General features: G+C 38.6%; 1 non-coding gene across 1 annotated transcript; it reads right to left on the reverse strand.

The window, feature by feature from the left end:
- Positions 1-7166: 7166 nt before the first annotated feature.
- Positions 7167-7273, reverse strand: LOC138985134 (U6 spliceosomal RNA). Its single transcript, XR_011462393.1, has one exon. It is a non-coding gene; the product is annotated as a U6 spliceosomal RNA (small nuclear RNA).
- Between the last annotated feature and the right edge of the window lie 2736 nt (positions 7274-10009).

Consider the following 10009-nt stretch of genomic DNA (forward strand, 5'->3'; position numbering starts at 1 on the left):
GTATTTTCAAGTGCAGTGTGACATTTACCAAGAGAGATCTTTGACTTAGCCACTGAAAGCCTCAGTAAAGTTAGAAGATTGAAAAAAACCCAGAGGGTGATTGCAAAGTGGAAAGCATTTAAATGAGAAGTTAGTATCAAAATGAGAAATTAATATCAAATGTGTATTTGGTAATTAAATGTCCACTTTTAAATGATAGGTATATCTAAGAAGCCCATACAAGGAAAATTAGAAATATTTGTAACAGAATAAAAATGAAATAAGAATTTACTAGAATCTGTTACACATAGTTGAAGCTGCTCAATGCAACTAAATACAATATAGAATTTTGAATAAGGTGTAAAAACAAATAATGGACACTAGCATACAATTTTTGTGAAATTTGAACAAAATCTGTACTTCAGTTACTAATACTGTATCATGTTAATTTCCTGTTGTTGTTTTTTTAACGACATAGTATTTCTTTATGTTCTCAGAATTGGATTAGAAGTTTCAAGCCTCATTCAAATTAAAAAAAAAATCACTAAGATAAACTTTCTTTACTTTTAGCAGTAATACTAGATACAAAATATGTGAAACTATATCAAAGTTTTGAGTGAATATAAATTAGAAATCTAGTATGTATCAATTGCTAGATTGCTTTTCCCCACTTTTAAAACAGATTTTAAAGTATAAGACATATTTTGAAGTTTGAATTCATGTTATTATAATTATAAAATAAAACCAACTTACATATCTGATAAAGACTATCTCAAGTAAAATTTTCAGAATTATAATCTTTTGTTATAGTAAAATACACAGAATATAAAATTTACCATTAATGTCATATAGCACATTCAAATTCACAGTGTTGTGTAACCATCAGTACTATCTAATTCCAGGACATTTTTATCACCCCAAAAGGAAACCCCATATTTTTATCACCCCAAAACTATTAAGCAGTTTTGTCCATAACTATTAAGCAGTCAGTCCCCATTGCTCCACCTCCCAGTCCCTGGCAACCAATAATCTCTCTGTCTCTATGGAATTGCCTATTCTGGACATGTCAGATATATGAAAGCATATAATATATGGCCTTTTGTGCCTGGTCTTTTACATCTAGTGTGATGATTTTAAGGTTTGTCCATGTTATGTATGTATCGGTACACAATTATCATTTTAATGTTCTCATTCACTTCAGTTCAGTTCAGTCGCTCAGTCGTGTCCAACTCTTTGCAACCCCATGAATTGCAGCACGCCAGGCCTCCCTGTCCATCACCGACTCCCGGAGTTCACTCAGACTCACGTCCATCGAGACAGTGATGCCATCCAGCCATCTCATCCTCTGTCGTCCCCTTCTCCTCCTGCCCCCAATCCCTCCCACCATCAGAGTCTTTTCCAATGAGTCAACTCTTCGCATGAGGTGGCCAAAGTACTGGAGTTTCAACTTTAGCATCATTCCTTCCAAAGAAATCCCAGGACTGGGTATGGACTGGTTGGATCTCCTTGCAGTCCAAGGGACTCTCAAGAGTCTTCTCCAACACCACAGTTCAAAAGCATCAATTCTTCGGCGCTCAGCCTTCTTCACAGTCCAACTCTCACATCCATACATGACCACAGGAAAAGCCATAGCCTTGACTAGCGGACCTTTGTTGGCAAAGTAATGTCTCTGCTTTTGAATATGCTATCTAGGTTGGACATAACTTTCCTTCCAAGGAGTAAGTGTCTTTTAATTTCATGGCTGCAGTCACTATCTGCAGTGATTTTGGAGCCCCAAAAAATAAAGTCTGACACTGTTTCCACTGTTTCCCCATCTATTTGCCATGAAGTGATGGGACCGGATGCCATGATCTTCGTTTTCTGAATGTTGAGCTTTAAGCCAACTTTTTCACTCTCCACTTTCACTTTGATCAAGAGGCTTTTTAATAACAGAATTCCTTATTCTTCTTTTGTCAGTCTTAAATCATTATGAGTGTATATTAAAGAAGGCAGTAAGGAATAAAGACTATAATTGTGTAATAGGTTTCTTAAGAGTTAATGCCCATGGTGTTGTATCGACCTGGGTAAGAATTGAGGGACCAGTTCATGACTTCCTCAAATTCTGTCTGTGTGACTCACTGAAAACATGCCCAGAGTTCTCTCATGCTGGTCTTTAAAGGAGAAATGTTTTAGTATTATCATTATTTTAATATTTTATTTATTTATTTGATCGCACCAGGTCTCAGTTGGGGCACCATGGGATCTTTAGTTGTGACATGTGGGATCTAGTTCCCCAGACAGGGATTGAACCCAGGCCCCCTGCACTGGGAGCATGGAGTCTTAGCCACTGGACCACCAGGGAAGTCCAGGAGAAATGTTTTAAATAACTAATTGAGCTACTTTTTGAAATTCAAACAAATGCAATTGCCAACTTTGAATGTGGTAAAACATTCCACATTCTGAGGAATTCCCTGGAATAATGTTCATGGACCTTGCAAAGGATAACAGACACTTTATGAGATTCTTATGAGGGAGAATGTATTGCAGCCATTAAACATGCTTATGAAGACAATGTATTACAAGAAAAATATTTATGATCTAATGCCAGAGGGGAAAGCAGGACTCAAAATTATAAGTATGCTACAGAAATGAGAGGAAGACCACTTAAAATTATGTAAAAACACTTTTAGGAAAAAGAGAGAAAGGAAATATGCAAAATAATAGCAATAACATGAGGAATGGTAGAATTATGGGTATGTATTTTTCTTTCCTGAATTTTCCAAAACTCTGTAATGTGCTTGTATTACTTTTATTATTAAACAATTATACCTGAATAAAGGTAATAGCTCATGATCACTGACCTTTAGCAGCTTTCCTCTAAGTCAGCCTAGATTCAGACCATCATAAAAGGACATGCAAACCCATATGTGCTCTATAGATAGAAATCTTGAAGTTAAATGATTGGAAAATTACACAGGAACTGCTTTCTAATGTTCATTTTGGAAAGATAACTGCCATTGTCCTGCCTTGTAGAGGACAGATCCTTTTAATGAGGTCCCTTTTGTACTTCATTAATTGAATGACATTTTTAAAAAGATTTATTGATGTGGGCCATTTTTAAAGTCTTTTTTGAATTTGTTAAAATATTGCTTCTGTTTTATGTTTTGTTTTTTTTTGTTTTGGTTTTTTGGCCCCAAGGTATGTGGGATATTAGTTTCCCAACTGGAGACAGAACCTGCATCCCGTCCCACCCCCCAACTTGGAAGGGAAAGTCTTAACCACTGGACTCCTAGGTAAGTCCCTGAATGACCTTTTATTAGACCAAATTCTGCTTGCAATCTACATCTTAAAAGCACATGGAATGTACCAGGCCACCTATTACAATGTGCTGGTAAGCACTCTGGCTTGGTTGTTAGGAGGCCTGAATTTGAGCCTTAGTTGTGCGGCCTCTGGCAAGTCAACTTCATCTCTGAACTTTATCTCTGCACCATGGGACCGGGGGTCCCGACTTCTATGGACCTCTAGATGAGAAGGAAATTCTCAGCTATTTAAATGATCTCTTACTTCTCATAAGTAGAGACTCAGAAATGTGTCTGACTCCTACTAAAGTAGAAACAGCTGCAGAGCAGGAAAGAGAAGAGCGATTGAAAAGGATATAATTGAAAATAAGCAAGAGAGAGCACTGGAGGGTGACTCTCAGGAGATATGAACTCTAGTCCCAGCTATGCCAGTGGCTGAGGGTGTGATCTTGAGTTAGTCATTTTCTTTCTCTAGGGCCTGGCTTCTTCCTCTGTGAAATAAGGTGACAGGTCTCAGGCCCCTCCCAGTTACAAATTCTATTAATATATGATTCTAGATTATAGAATGAGGAGTGTCTGTTGTAGCCTCACTTGATTCTTACAGGACCTCCTTGTTATTCAGGGGCCTCAGCACAATGTTGACTTTTTAATCTTTTAATTCATTCTCATGTCATCCATGAAGTAAATCAGAAGAGAAAATCCAGATGAACATTCCCATTTAAGCCAGTTTCTTGAGGCTGATATTTTAACAAACAATAAACTGATGAATCATGAGATGGCTTTGGAAAATATTAGACACTTAAATCTTCGCAGCATTTTTCAGGAAATAGGCTGTAAATGGGGGAAGAAAAATGTAAATGTGTTCAAGATGGGGAACTGCCTTAAATAAAAATAACTACATTTTACTTTTAAATTAAAAAAAAAAAAAAACTCCTCCTGAAAGAGTACTTGGAATGGGCACAAACACAGTATCAGGGATTTTTCTTTAGATCCCACAGCCAGCTCTTTATTTGCTAAACAGAGCATTTTGGAAAATTTGCATCACAAATGCAGACCCAGGCAAGTAGGCCAGTTGAGATGGGTGATTCCTCAGCCACTATCTCAGTTATTTGGTTTTCCTAATGGTCAGCTCTGCCCAAAACCAAACTCACCATCATCAGGGGAAGCTGTGGGTAAAAGTGTAAGGGTGGCAAAATTTGTTTTCCGGCTCAGCATCTGGTTCTCCCCGCTCAGTGTCAACTCTCCAAAGCTGCCTTAGATACCTGTATTTTTATTTATTTTTATTTTATTTTATTTTTATTTTTTTTTTTACTGTTTATTCACCTTAATGTTTTTATTTTTTATTTTTTTAAATTTTATTTTATTTTTAAACTTTACATAATTGTATTAGTTTTGCCAAATATCAAAATGAATCCGCCACAGGTATCATGTGTTCCCCATTCTGAACCCTCCTCCCTCCTCCCTCCCCATACCATCCCTTTGGGTCGTCCCAGTGCACTAGCCCCAAGCATCCAGTATCATGCATCGAACCTGGACTGGCAGCTCGTTTCTTACATGATATTTTACATGTTTTTTAAAAATTTATTTATTTGGCTGCACCAGGTCTTAGTTGTGACACGTGGGGTATTGTTCCCTGACCATGGATCAAACCTGGGCGCTTGCATTGGATGTGCAGAGTCTTAACCATTGGACCACCAGGGGAATCTCTGTATACTTGTATTCTTTCCTCTTCCTTCCTTCCTTCCTCTCTCTTTCTTTTTCTCTACACATTCAAAATCTTTCACCAGGAGAAATTTTCTATATTTATTATTCTGACCTATAATTGGTTGAGAATATCCTATAATGGGTTATATATTCCCATGTTTAGTAAGCGTGTAGGATTCAGAGGCTCGAATAAATGGAATACATTTTCCACCCACAGCCTTGAGGGAATATGGGGTAGTGAGAGAAAGGGGGCATTTATAGGGTCTCTCAATCAGGGTCCATTTGCAAGAGCAGAAACCACTTTGGCTGATTTCAACAACCGTTTAAATAAGGGAATTATGTGCTTAAAAAATTGTTTGAAGGATTGTCGGAAGAGCCCTAGGTTGAGCTTCCAGGAATGATGCCTAGAACAGGATGGTGGCCCACAAAGGGAGCTCTGACTTCTGTCAATACTAGTAAGCTGGGGGATCAGGAAGTACTAGGACCACGTCGCTCCTGACACCCACAGAGCTGAGAAACAGACCCTGGGACTCTTGCCACTGATGTCTCAGGAGGGCCCAGCCCACCTCTATTTGCATGTGTGCCAGCAGAAATAACAGAAAACAGCAGAAGCCTGGCCTGCCCCGTATTTCTGCCTTCCAAATCCCCAGATGTGTTTCCTTGATGGACTCGGAACTCTCCCTGTCAAGGAGTCTAGGAAATACGTAGTCTTTTTTAAGTTGAAGAATATTGAAAAAAAAAACAAACATTTATTTGACTGCATTGGGTCTTAGTTGCAGCACTTGGGATATTCGTTATGTCATGTGGGATCTTTCATTGGGGCATGTGGGCTTAGTTACCCTGTGACATGAGGGATCTCAGTTCCCTGACAAGGGATCAAACCCTTATCCCTTGCAGTCTCTTGCATTGCAAGATGGATTCTTAACCACTGGACCACCAGGGAAGCCCCTAGTCTGTCTTTTTTAGTCTGAAGTATTTAGAGAAGCATAGTTCAAGGGACTTGGAATGGAGCTGAGTGAGCCTAACTGTGATATGTAACATGGGAGAAGGGTGGGGAACAGCTTCATTTTCCCCAAGGTGCCTGGAGGTTCACTCCCATACACCAAGGCCAGCTATGAACACCATCATGTGTATAGAAAGAAGCCATATGGGACATAAGACCCTCTGGTAGGGGAGGACTCAGAGTACAGAGTATAAGTCACTGCTGGCTTCCTAGAGCTTACACAGGCTCACCTGAGAAATGGAAACACAAACTCACAATCTGGCAGGCCAGATATCTATATAGATATATAGACAAATATATATATATATATATATATATATATATATATATATGTACCTTTGGAAACAACTGCATTTGAGAGTTTAATTTGCATTTTGAAAAATCAACCTTAGATGCCACCCATCTGTAGAGACTGGAGATGTTTCTAACTCACAACATCTACTTGTCATGAGCCTACTAAGTGCCAAGGAATACTTTCACACGTGCTTGCTCATTTAATTTTCATAGCGCATGAATTCAGAATTCCTGGGGTATAAGCTATATAGAATATATATATAAGGCAGTTATTAGTCTTCTTTGAGGGGGCCAGAAGGGACTACCCTTAATATGTATGAAAGCGACTCATGTTTCATTACTAGAGAAAGTGAAAGTTGAAAGATCAGTTCAGTTCAGTCGCTCAGTCATGTCCGACTCTATGCAACCCCATGGACTGCAGCACACCAGGCTTCCCTGTCCATCACCAACTCCCGGAATTTGCTCAAACTCATGTCCATCAAGTCAGTGATGCCATCCAACCATCTCATCCTCTGTCATCCCCTTCTCCTCCTGCCTTCAGTCTTTCCTAGAATCAGGGTCTTTTCCAATGAGTTAGTTCTTTGCATCGGGTGGCCAAAGTTTGGAGTTTCAGCTTTAGCATCAGTCCTTCCAATGAATATTCAGGACTGATCTCCTTTAGGATGGACTGGTTGGATCTCCTTGCAGTCCAAGGGACTCTCAAGAGTCTTCTCCAACACCACAGTTAAAAAGCATCAATTCTTTGGCGCTTGGCTTTCTTTATAGTCCAACTCTCACATCCATACATGATTACTGGAAAAACCAAGTTGAAAAATAGGTGCAACTATTTCCAAAATCAGAATGTGTGGAAATTTAAATGTACGTCTAACCCATGTAATGTTGGACCGCTGAATTTTATTTATTTATTTATTTATATGGAACGCTTCACGAATTTGCATGTCATCCTTGCGCAGGGGCCATGCTTATCTTCTCTGTATCGTTCCAATTTTAGTATATGTGCTGCTAAAGCGAGCACGGACCACTGAATTTTAATGGTGTTGCAAAAGAAGTGTTAGGACCTTAGTTGTATTGTGTTCTCATGTGTGAACATAGCATGGCTTATTTAATCTATTCCTTATTGATGGGCATGTGGTTGCTTCTGATCTTTTTCTATGTGGACAATGATGCAATGATGAATTATCCCCTATATCATGTTGTCATTGTGGAGGGAAACATAGAATCTCCAGAAGTGGAAATGTCAGGTCAAAGGGTAAATGTAAATTTTGGAAATATTGTCAATTGGTTTTTATTATGGTTGTGTCACTTTAAAAAATTTTTTTATTTTTGGCTGTGCTGGGTCTTCGTTGCTGTGTGCGGGCTTTTTCCGGTTGTGGTGTGCAAGCTTCTCACTGTCATGGCTTCTTGTGTTGAGGAGCATGGGCTCCAGAGAGTTTGGGCTTCAGAGGTTGCAGCTCACAGATTCCGGAGCGTGGGCTCAGTCGACTGACCTATGGGCTTGTTGCCCTGTGACAGGTGGAATCTTTCTGGACCAGGGATTGAACCTGTGTCGCGTGCAGTAGCAGGCGGATTCTAACGCCTGGACCACCAGAGAAGCCCCACAACTGTGTCTTTTTTCACTCCTACCGACAATGGTTAAGATTACCTGATTCCCCACAGCCTTGCTGACAGAAACCACTGCTCAGTTTTTGGGGGTTTTCCTAATTTAATAGTTACCTCAGTTTCGTTTCAATTTGCTTTTTTCTTATGAGTTGAAGAAAGTTTCCTTTTACATACGTGAGGACCATTTGTCTTTTTCTATGAACTTTTCAGTTTCTGTACTTTGCTCATTTTTCTTTAAAAAGACTGATCATTTTTGGTCTCTTTGTATTGATGTATTGTAGTTCTCCATGTATTTGGATAATTAGCACTTTGTCTAAAGATGCAAGTTAAAAAGGTATTTTCCCAATTTATCATTTGTCTTTCAACATTTCTTATGGCATATTTTTCTATGTACTTAAAATTTTTGTGTAATAAAAATTACTATTTTTGTGTATGCATTTTGAATCATAGTAAGCTCATAAAGAAGTTACATGTTTTCTTCTGAGAGTTTTATAGTTTAATTTTTAACATCAAGATTTTAAAGATAGTAGTGTTTTTCCTGGTACATGATGAGAGAGAGATCCAACTGTATTTTTTCCAGGTGGTTATCTGCTTTTCTCAACAACATTTATTTGAAACTGTTTTCTTGCCATGCTAATTTGAGTTGCCACTTTTTCATATACTAAGTTTTTGTATGTATTTGGCTCTATTTCTGCACTTAAATTCTACTCCTTTAGCCTGTCTAGTCAAGCAAAATGATATTGTTTTAATTATTGGGACCTATTAACATATTTTAATATCTGTTTGGGATAGCTTCATCACATTGTTCTTCAGTTTTCAAGTTTTTCTGGTTACTCTTGCTTATTTATTTTCTGGAATGAATTTAGAAACAACGTATCTATCTCTTAGAAAAAAATCTATTGGTAATTTTTTAAAGATCAGGTTAAATTTATAAACTGACTCAGAGAGAACAGACTTTTTATCATGTTGAATTTTTTTTACTAAAGAATAAGGCAAACATTTCTATTGTTCCATTCTACTTTCACTCCCATAGTAGTGTTTTGAAAATTTCCTCATAAAGTTATATATTTCTTTTTTTAAAAAATCAATCTTTAAAATATTTGCTTATTTATTTTTAGCTGCACTGCATCTCTGTTGCTGCATGTTGGGCTCTCTCTAGTTGCAGCCAGCGGGGGCTACTCTTCGTTATAGCGCTTGGGCTTCTCATTGCAGTGGTTTCTCTTTTTGTAGAGCACAGGATCTAGGGCGAGTGGGCTCAGCAGTTGTGGCATGTGGGCTTAATTACTCTGTGGCATGTGGGATCTTTCTGGACCAGGGATTGAACCCGAGTCCCTTCATTGCAGCAAATTTTTAGCCACTGGACCACCATGGAAGTCCCAAGATGTCTATTTCTTAGGTTGGTTCTTAAGTGTTTTATCTTTTTGTTGTTCTTGCTAATGCAGATGTGGTTTTCTTGTGCTTTTAAAATTGGTATTGTTTTATGTAAGAAAACTGTTCATTGTTGTATATTAACTTTATACTTTGCAATTTATTGCATTCTTTTAATATTTGTAGTAGTTTTTCGGCTGATTCTCTTAAATATAAAATTGTATCTTTTGAAAACAGTGACAATTTTGCCATCTCTTACAATTCTTATACTTTCTTTTGTCTGATTGTAGTTCTTAATATTCTCAGTTCACTTCAGTTCAGTCACTCAGTTGTGTCGGACTCTTTGCGACCCCTTGAATCGCAGCATGCCAGGCCTCCCTGTCCATCACCAACTCCCAGAGTTCACTCAGACTCATGTCCATTGAGTCGGTGATCCCATCCAGCCATCTTATCCTCTGTCATCCCCTTCTCCTCCTGCCCCCAATCCCTCCCACCATCAGAGTCTTTTCCAATGAGTCAACTCTTCGCATGAGGTGGCCAAAGTACTGGAGTTTCAGCTTTAGCATCATTCCTTCCAAAGAAATCCCGGGCTGATCTCCTTCAGGATGGACTGGTTGGATCTCCTTGCAGTCCAAGGGACTCTCAAGAGTCTTCTCCAACACCACAGTTGAAAAGCATCAATTCTTTGGTGCTCAGCCTTCTTCACAGTCCAACTCTCACATCCATACACGACTACTGGAAAAACCATAGCCTTGACTTGACGGAACTTTGTTGGCAAAGTAAT

This window comes from Bos mutus, chromosome 23 (assembly GCF_027580195.1).
Source record: "Bos mutus isolate GX-2022 chromosome 23, NWIPB_WYAK_1.1, whole genome shotgun sequence".
Taxonomy (NCBI): Eukaryota; Metazoa; Chordata; class Mammalia; order Artiodactyla; family Bovidae; genus Bos; species Bos mutus.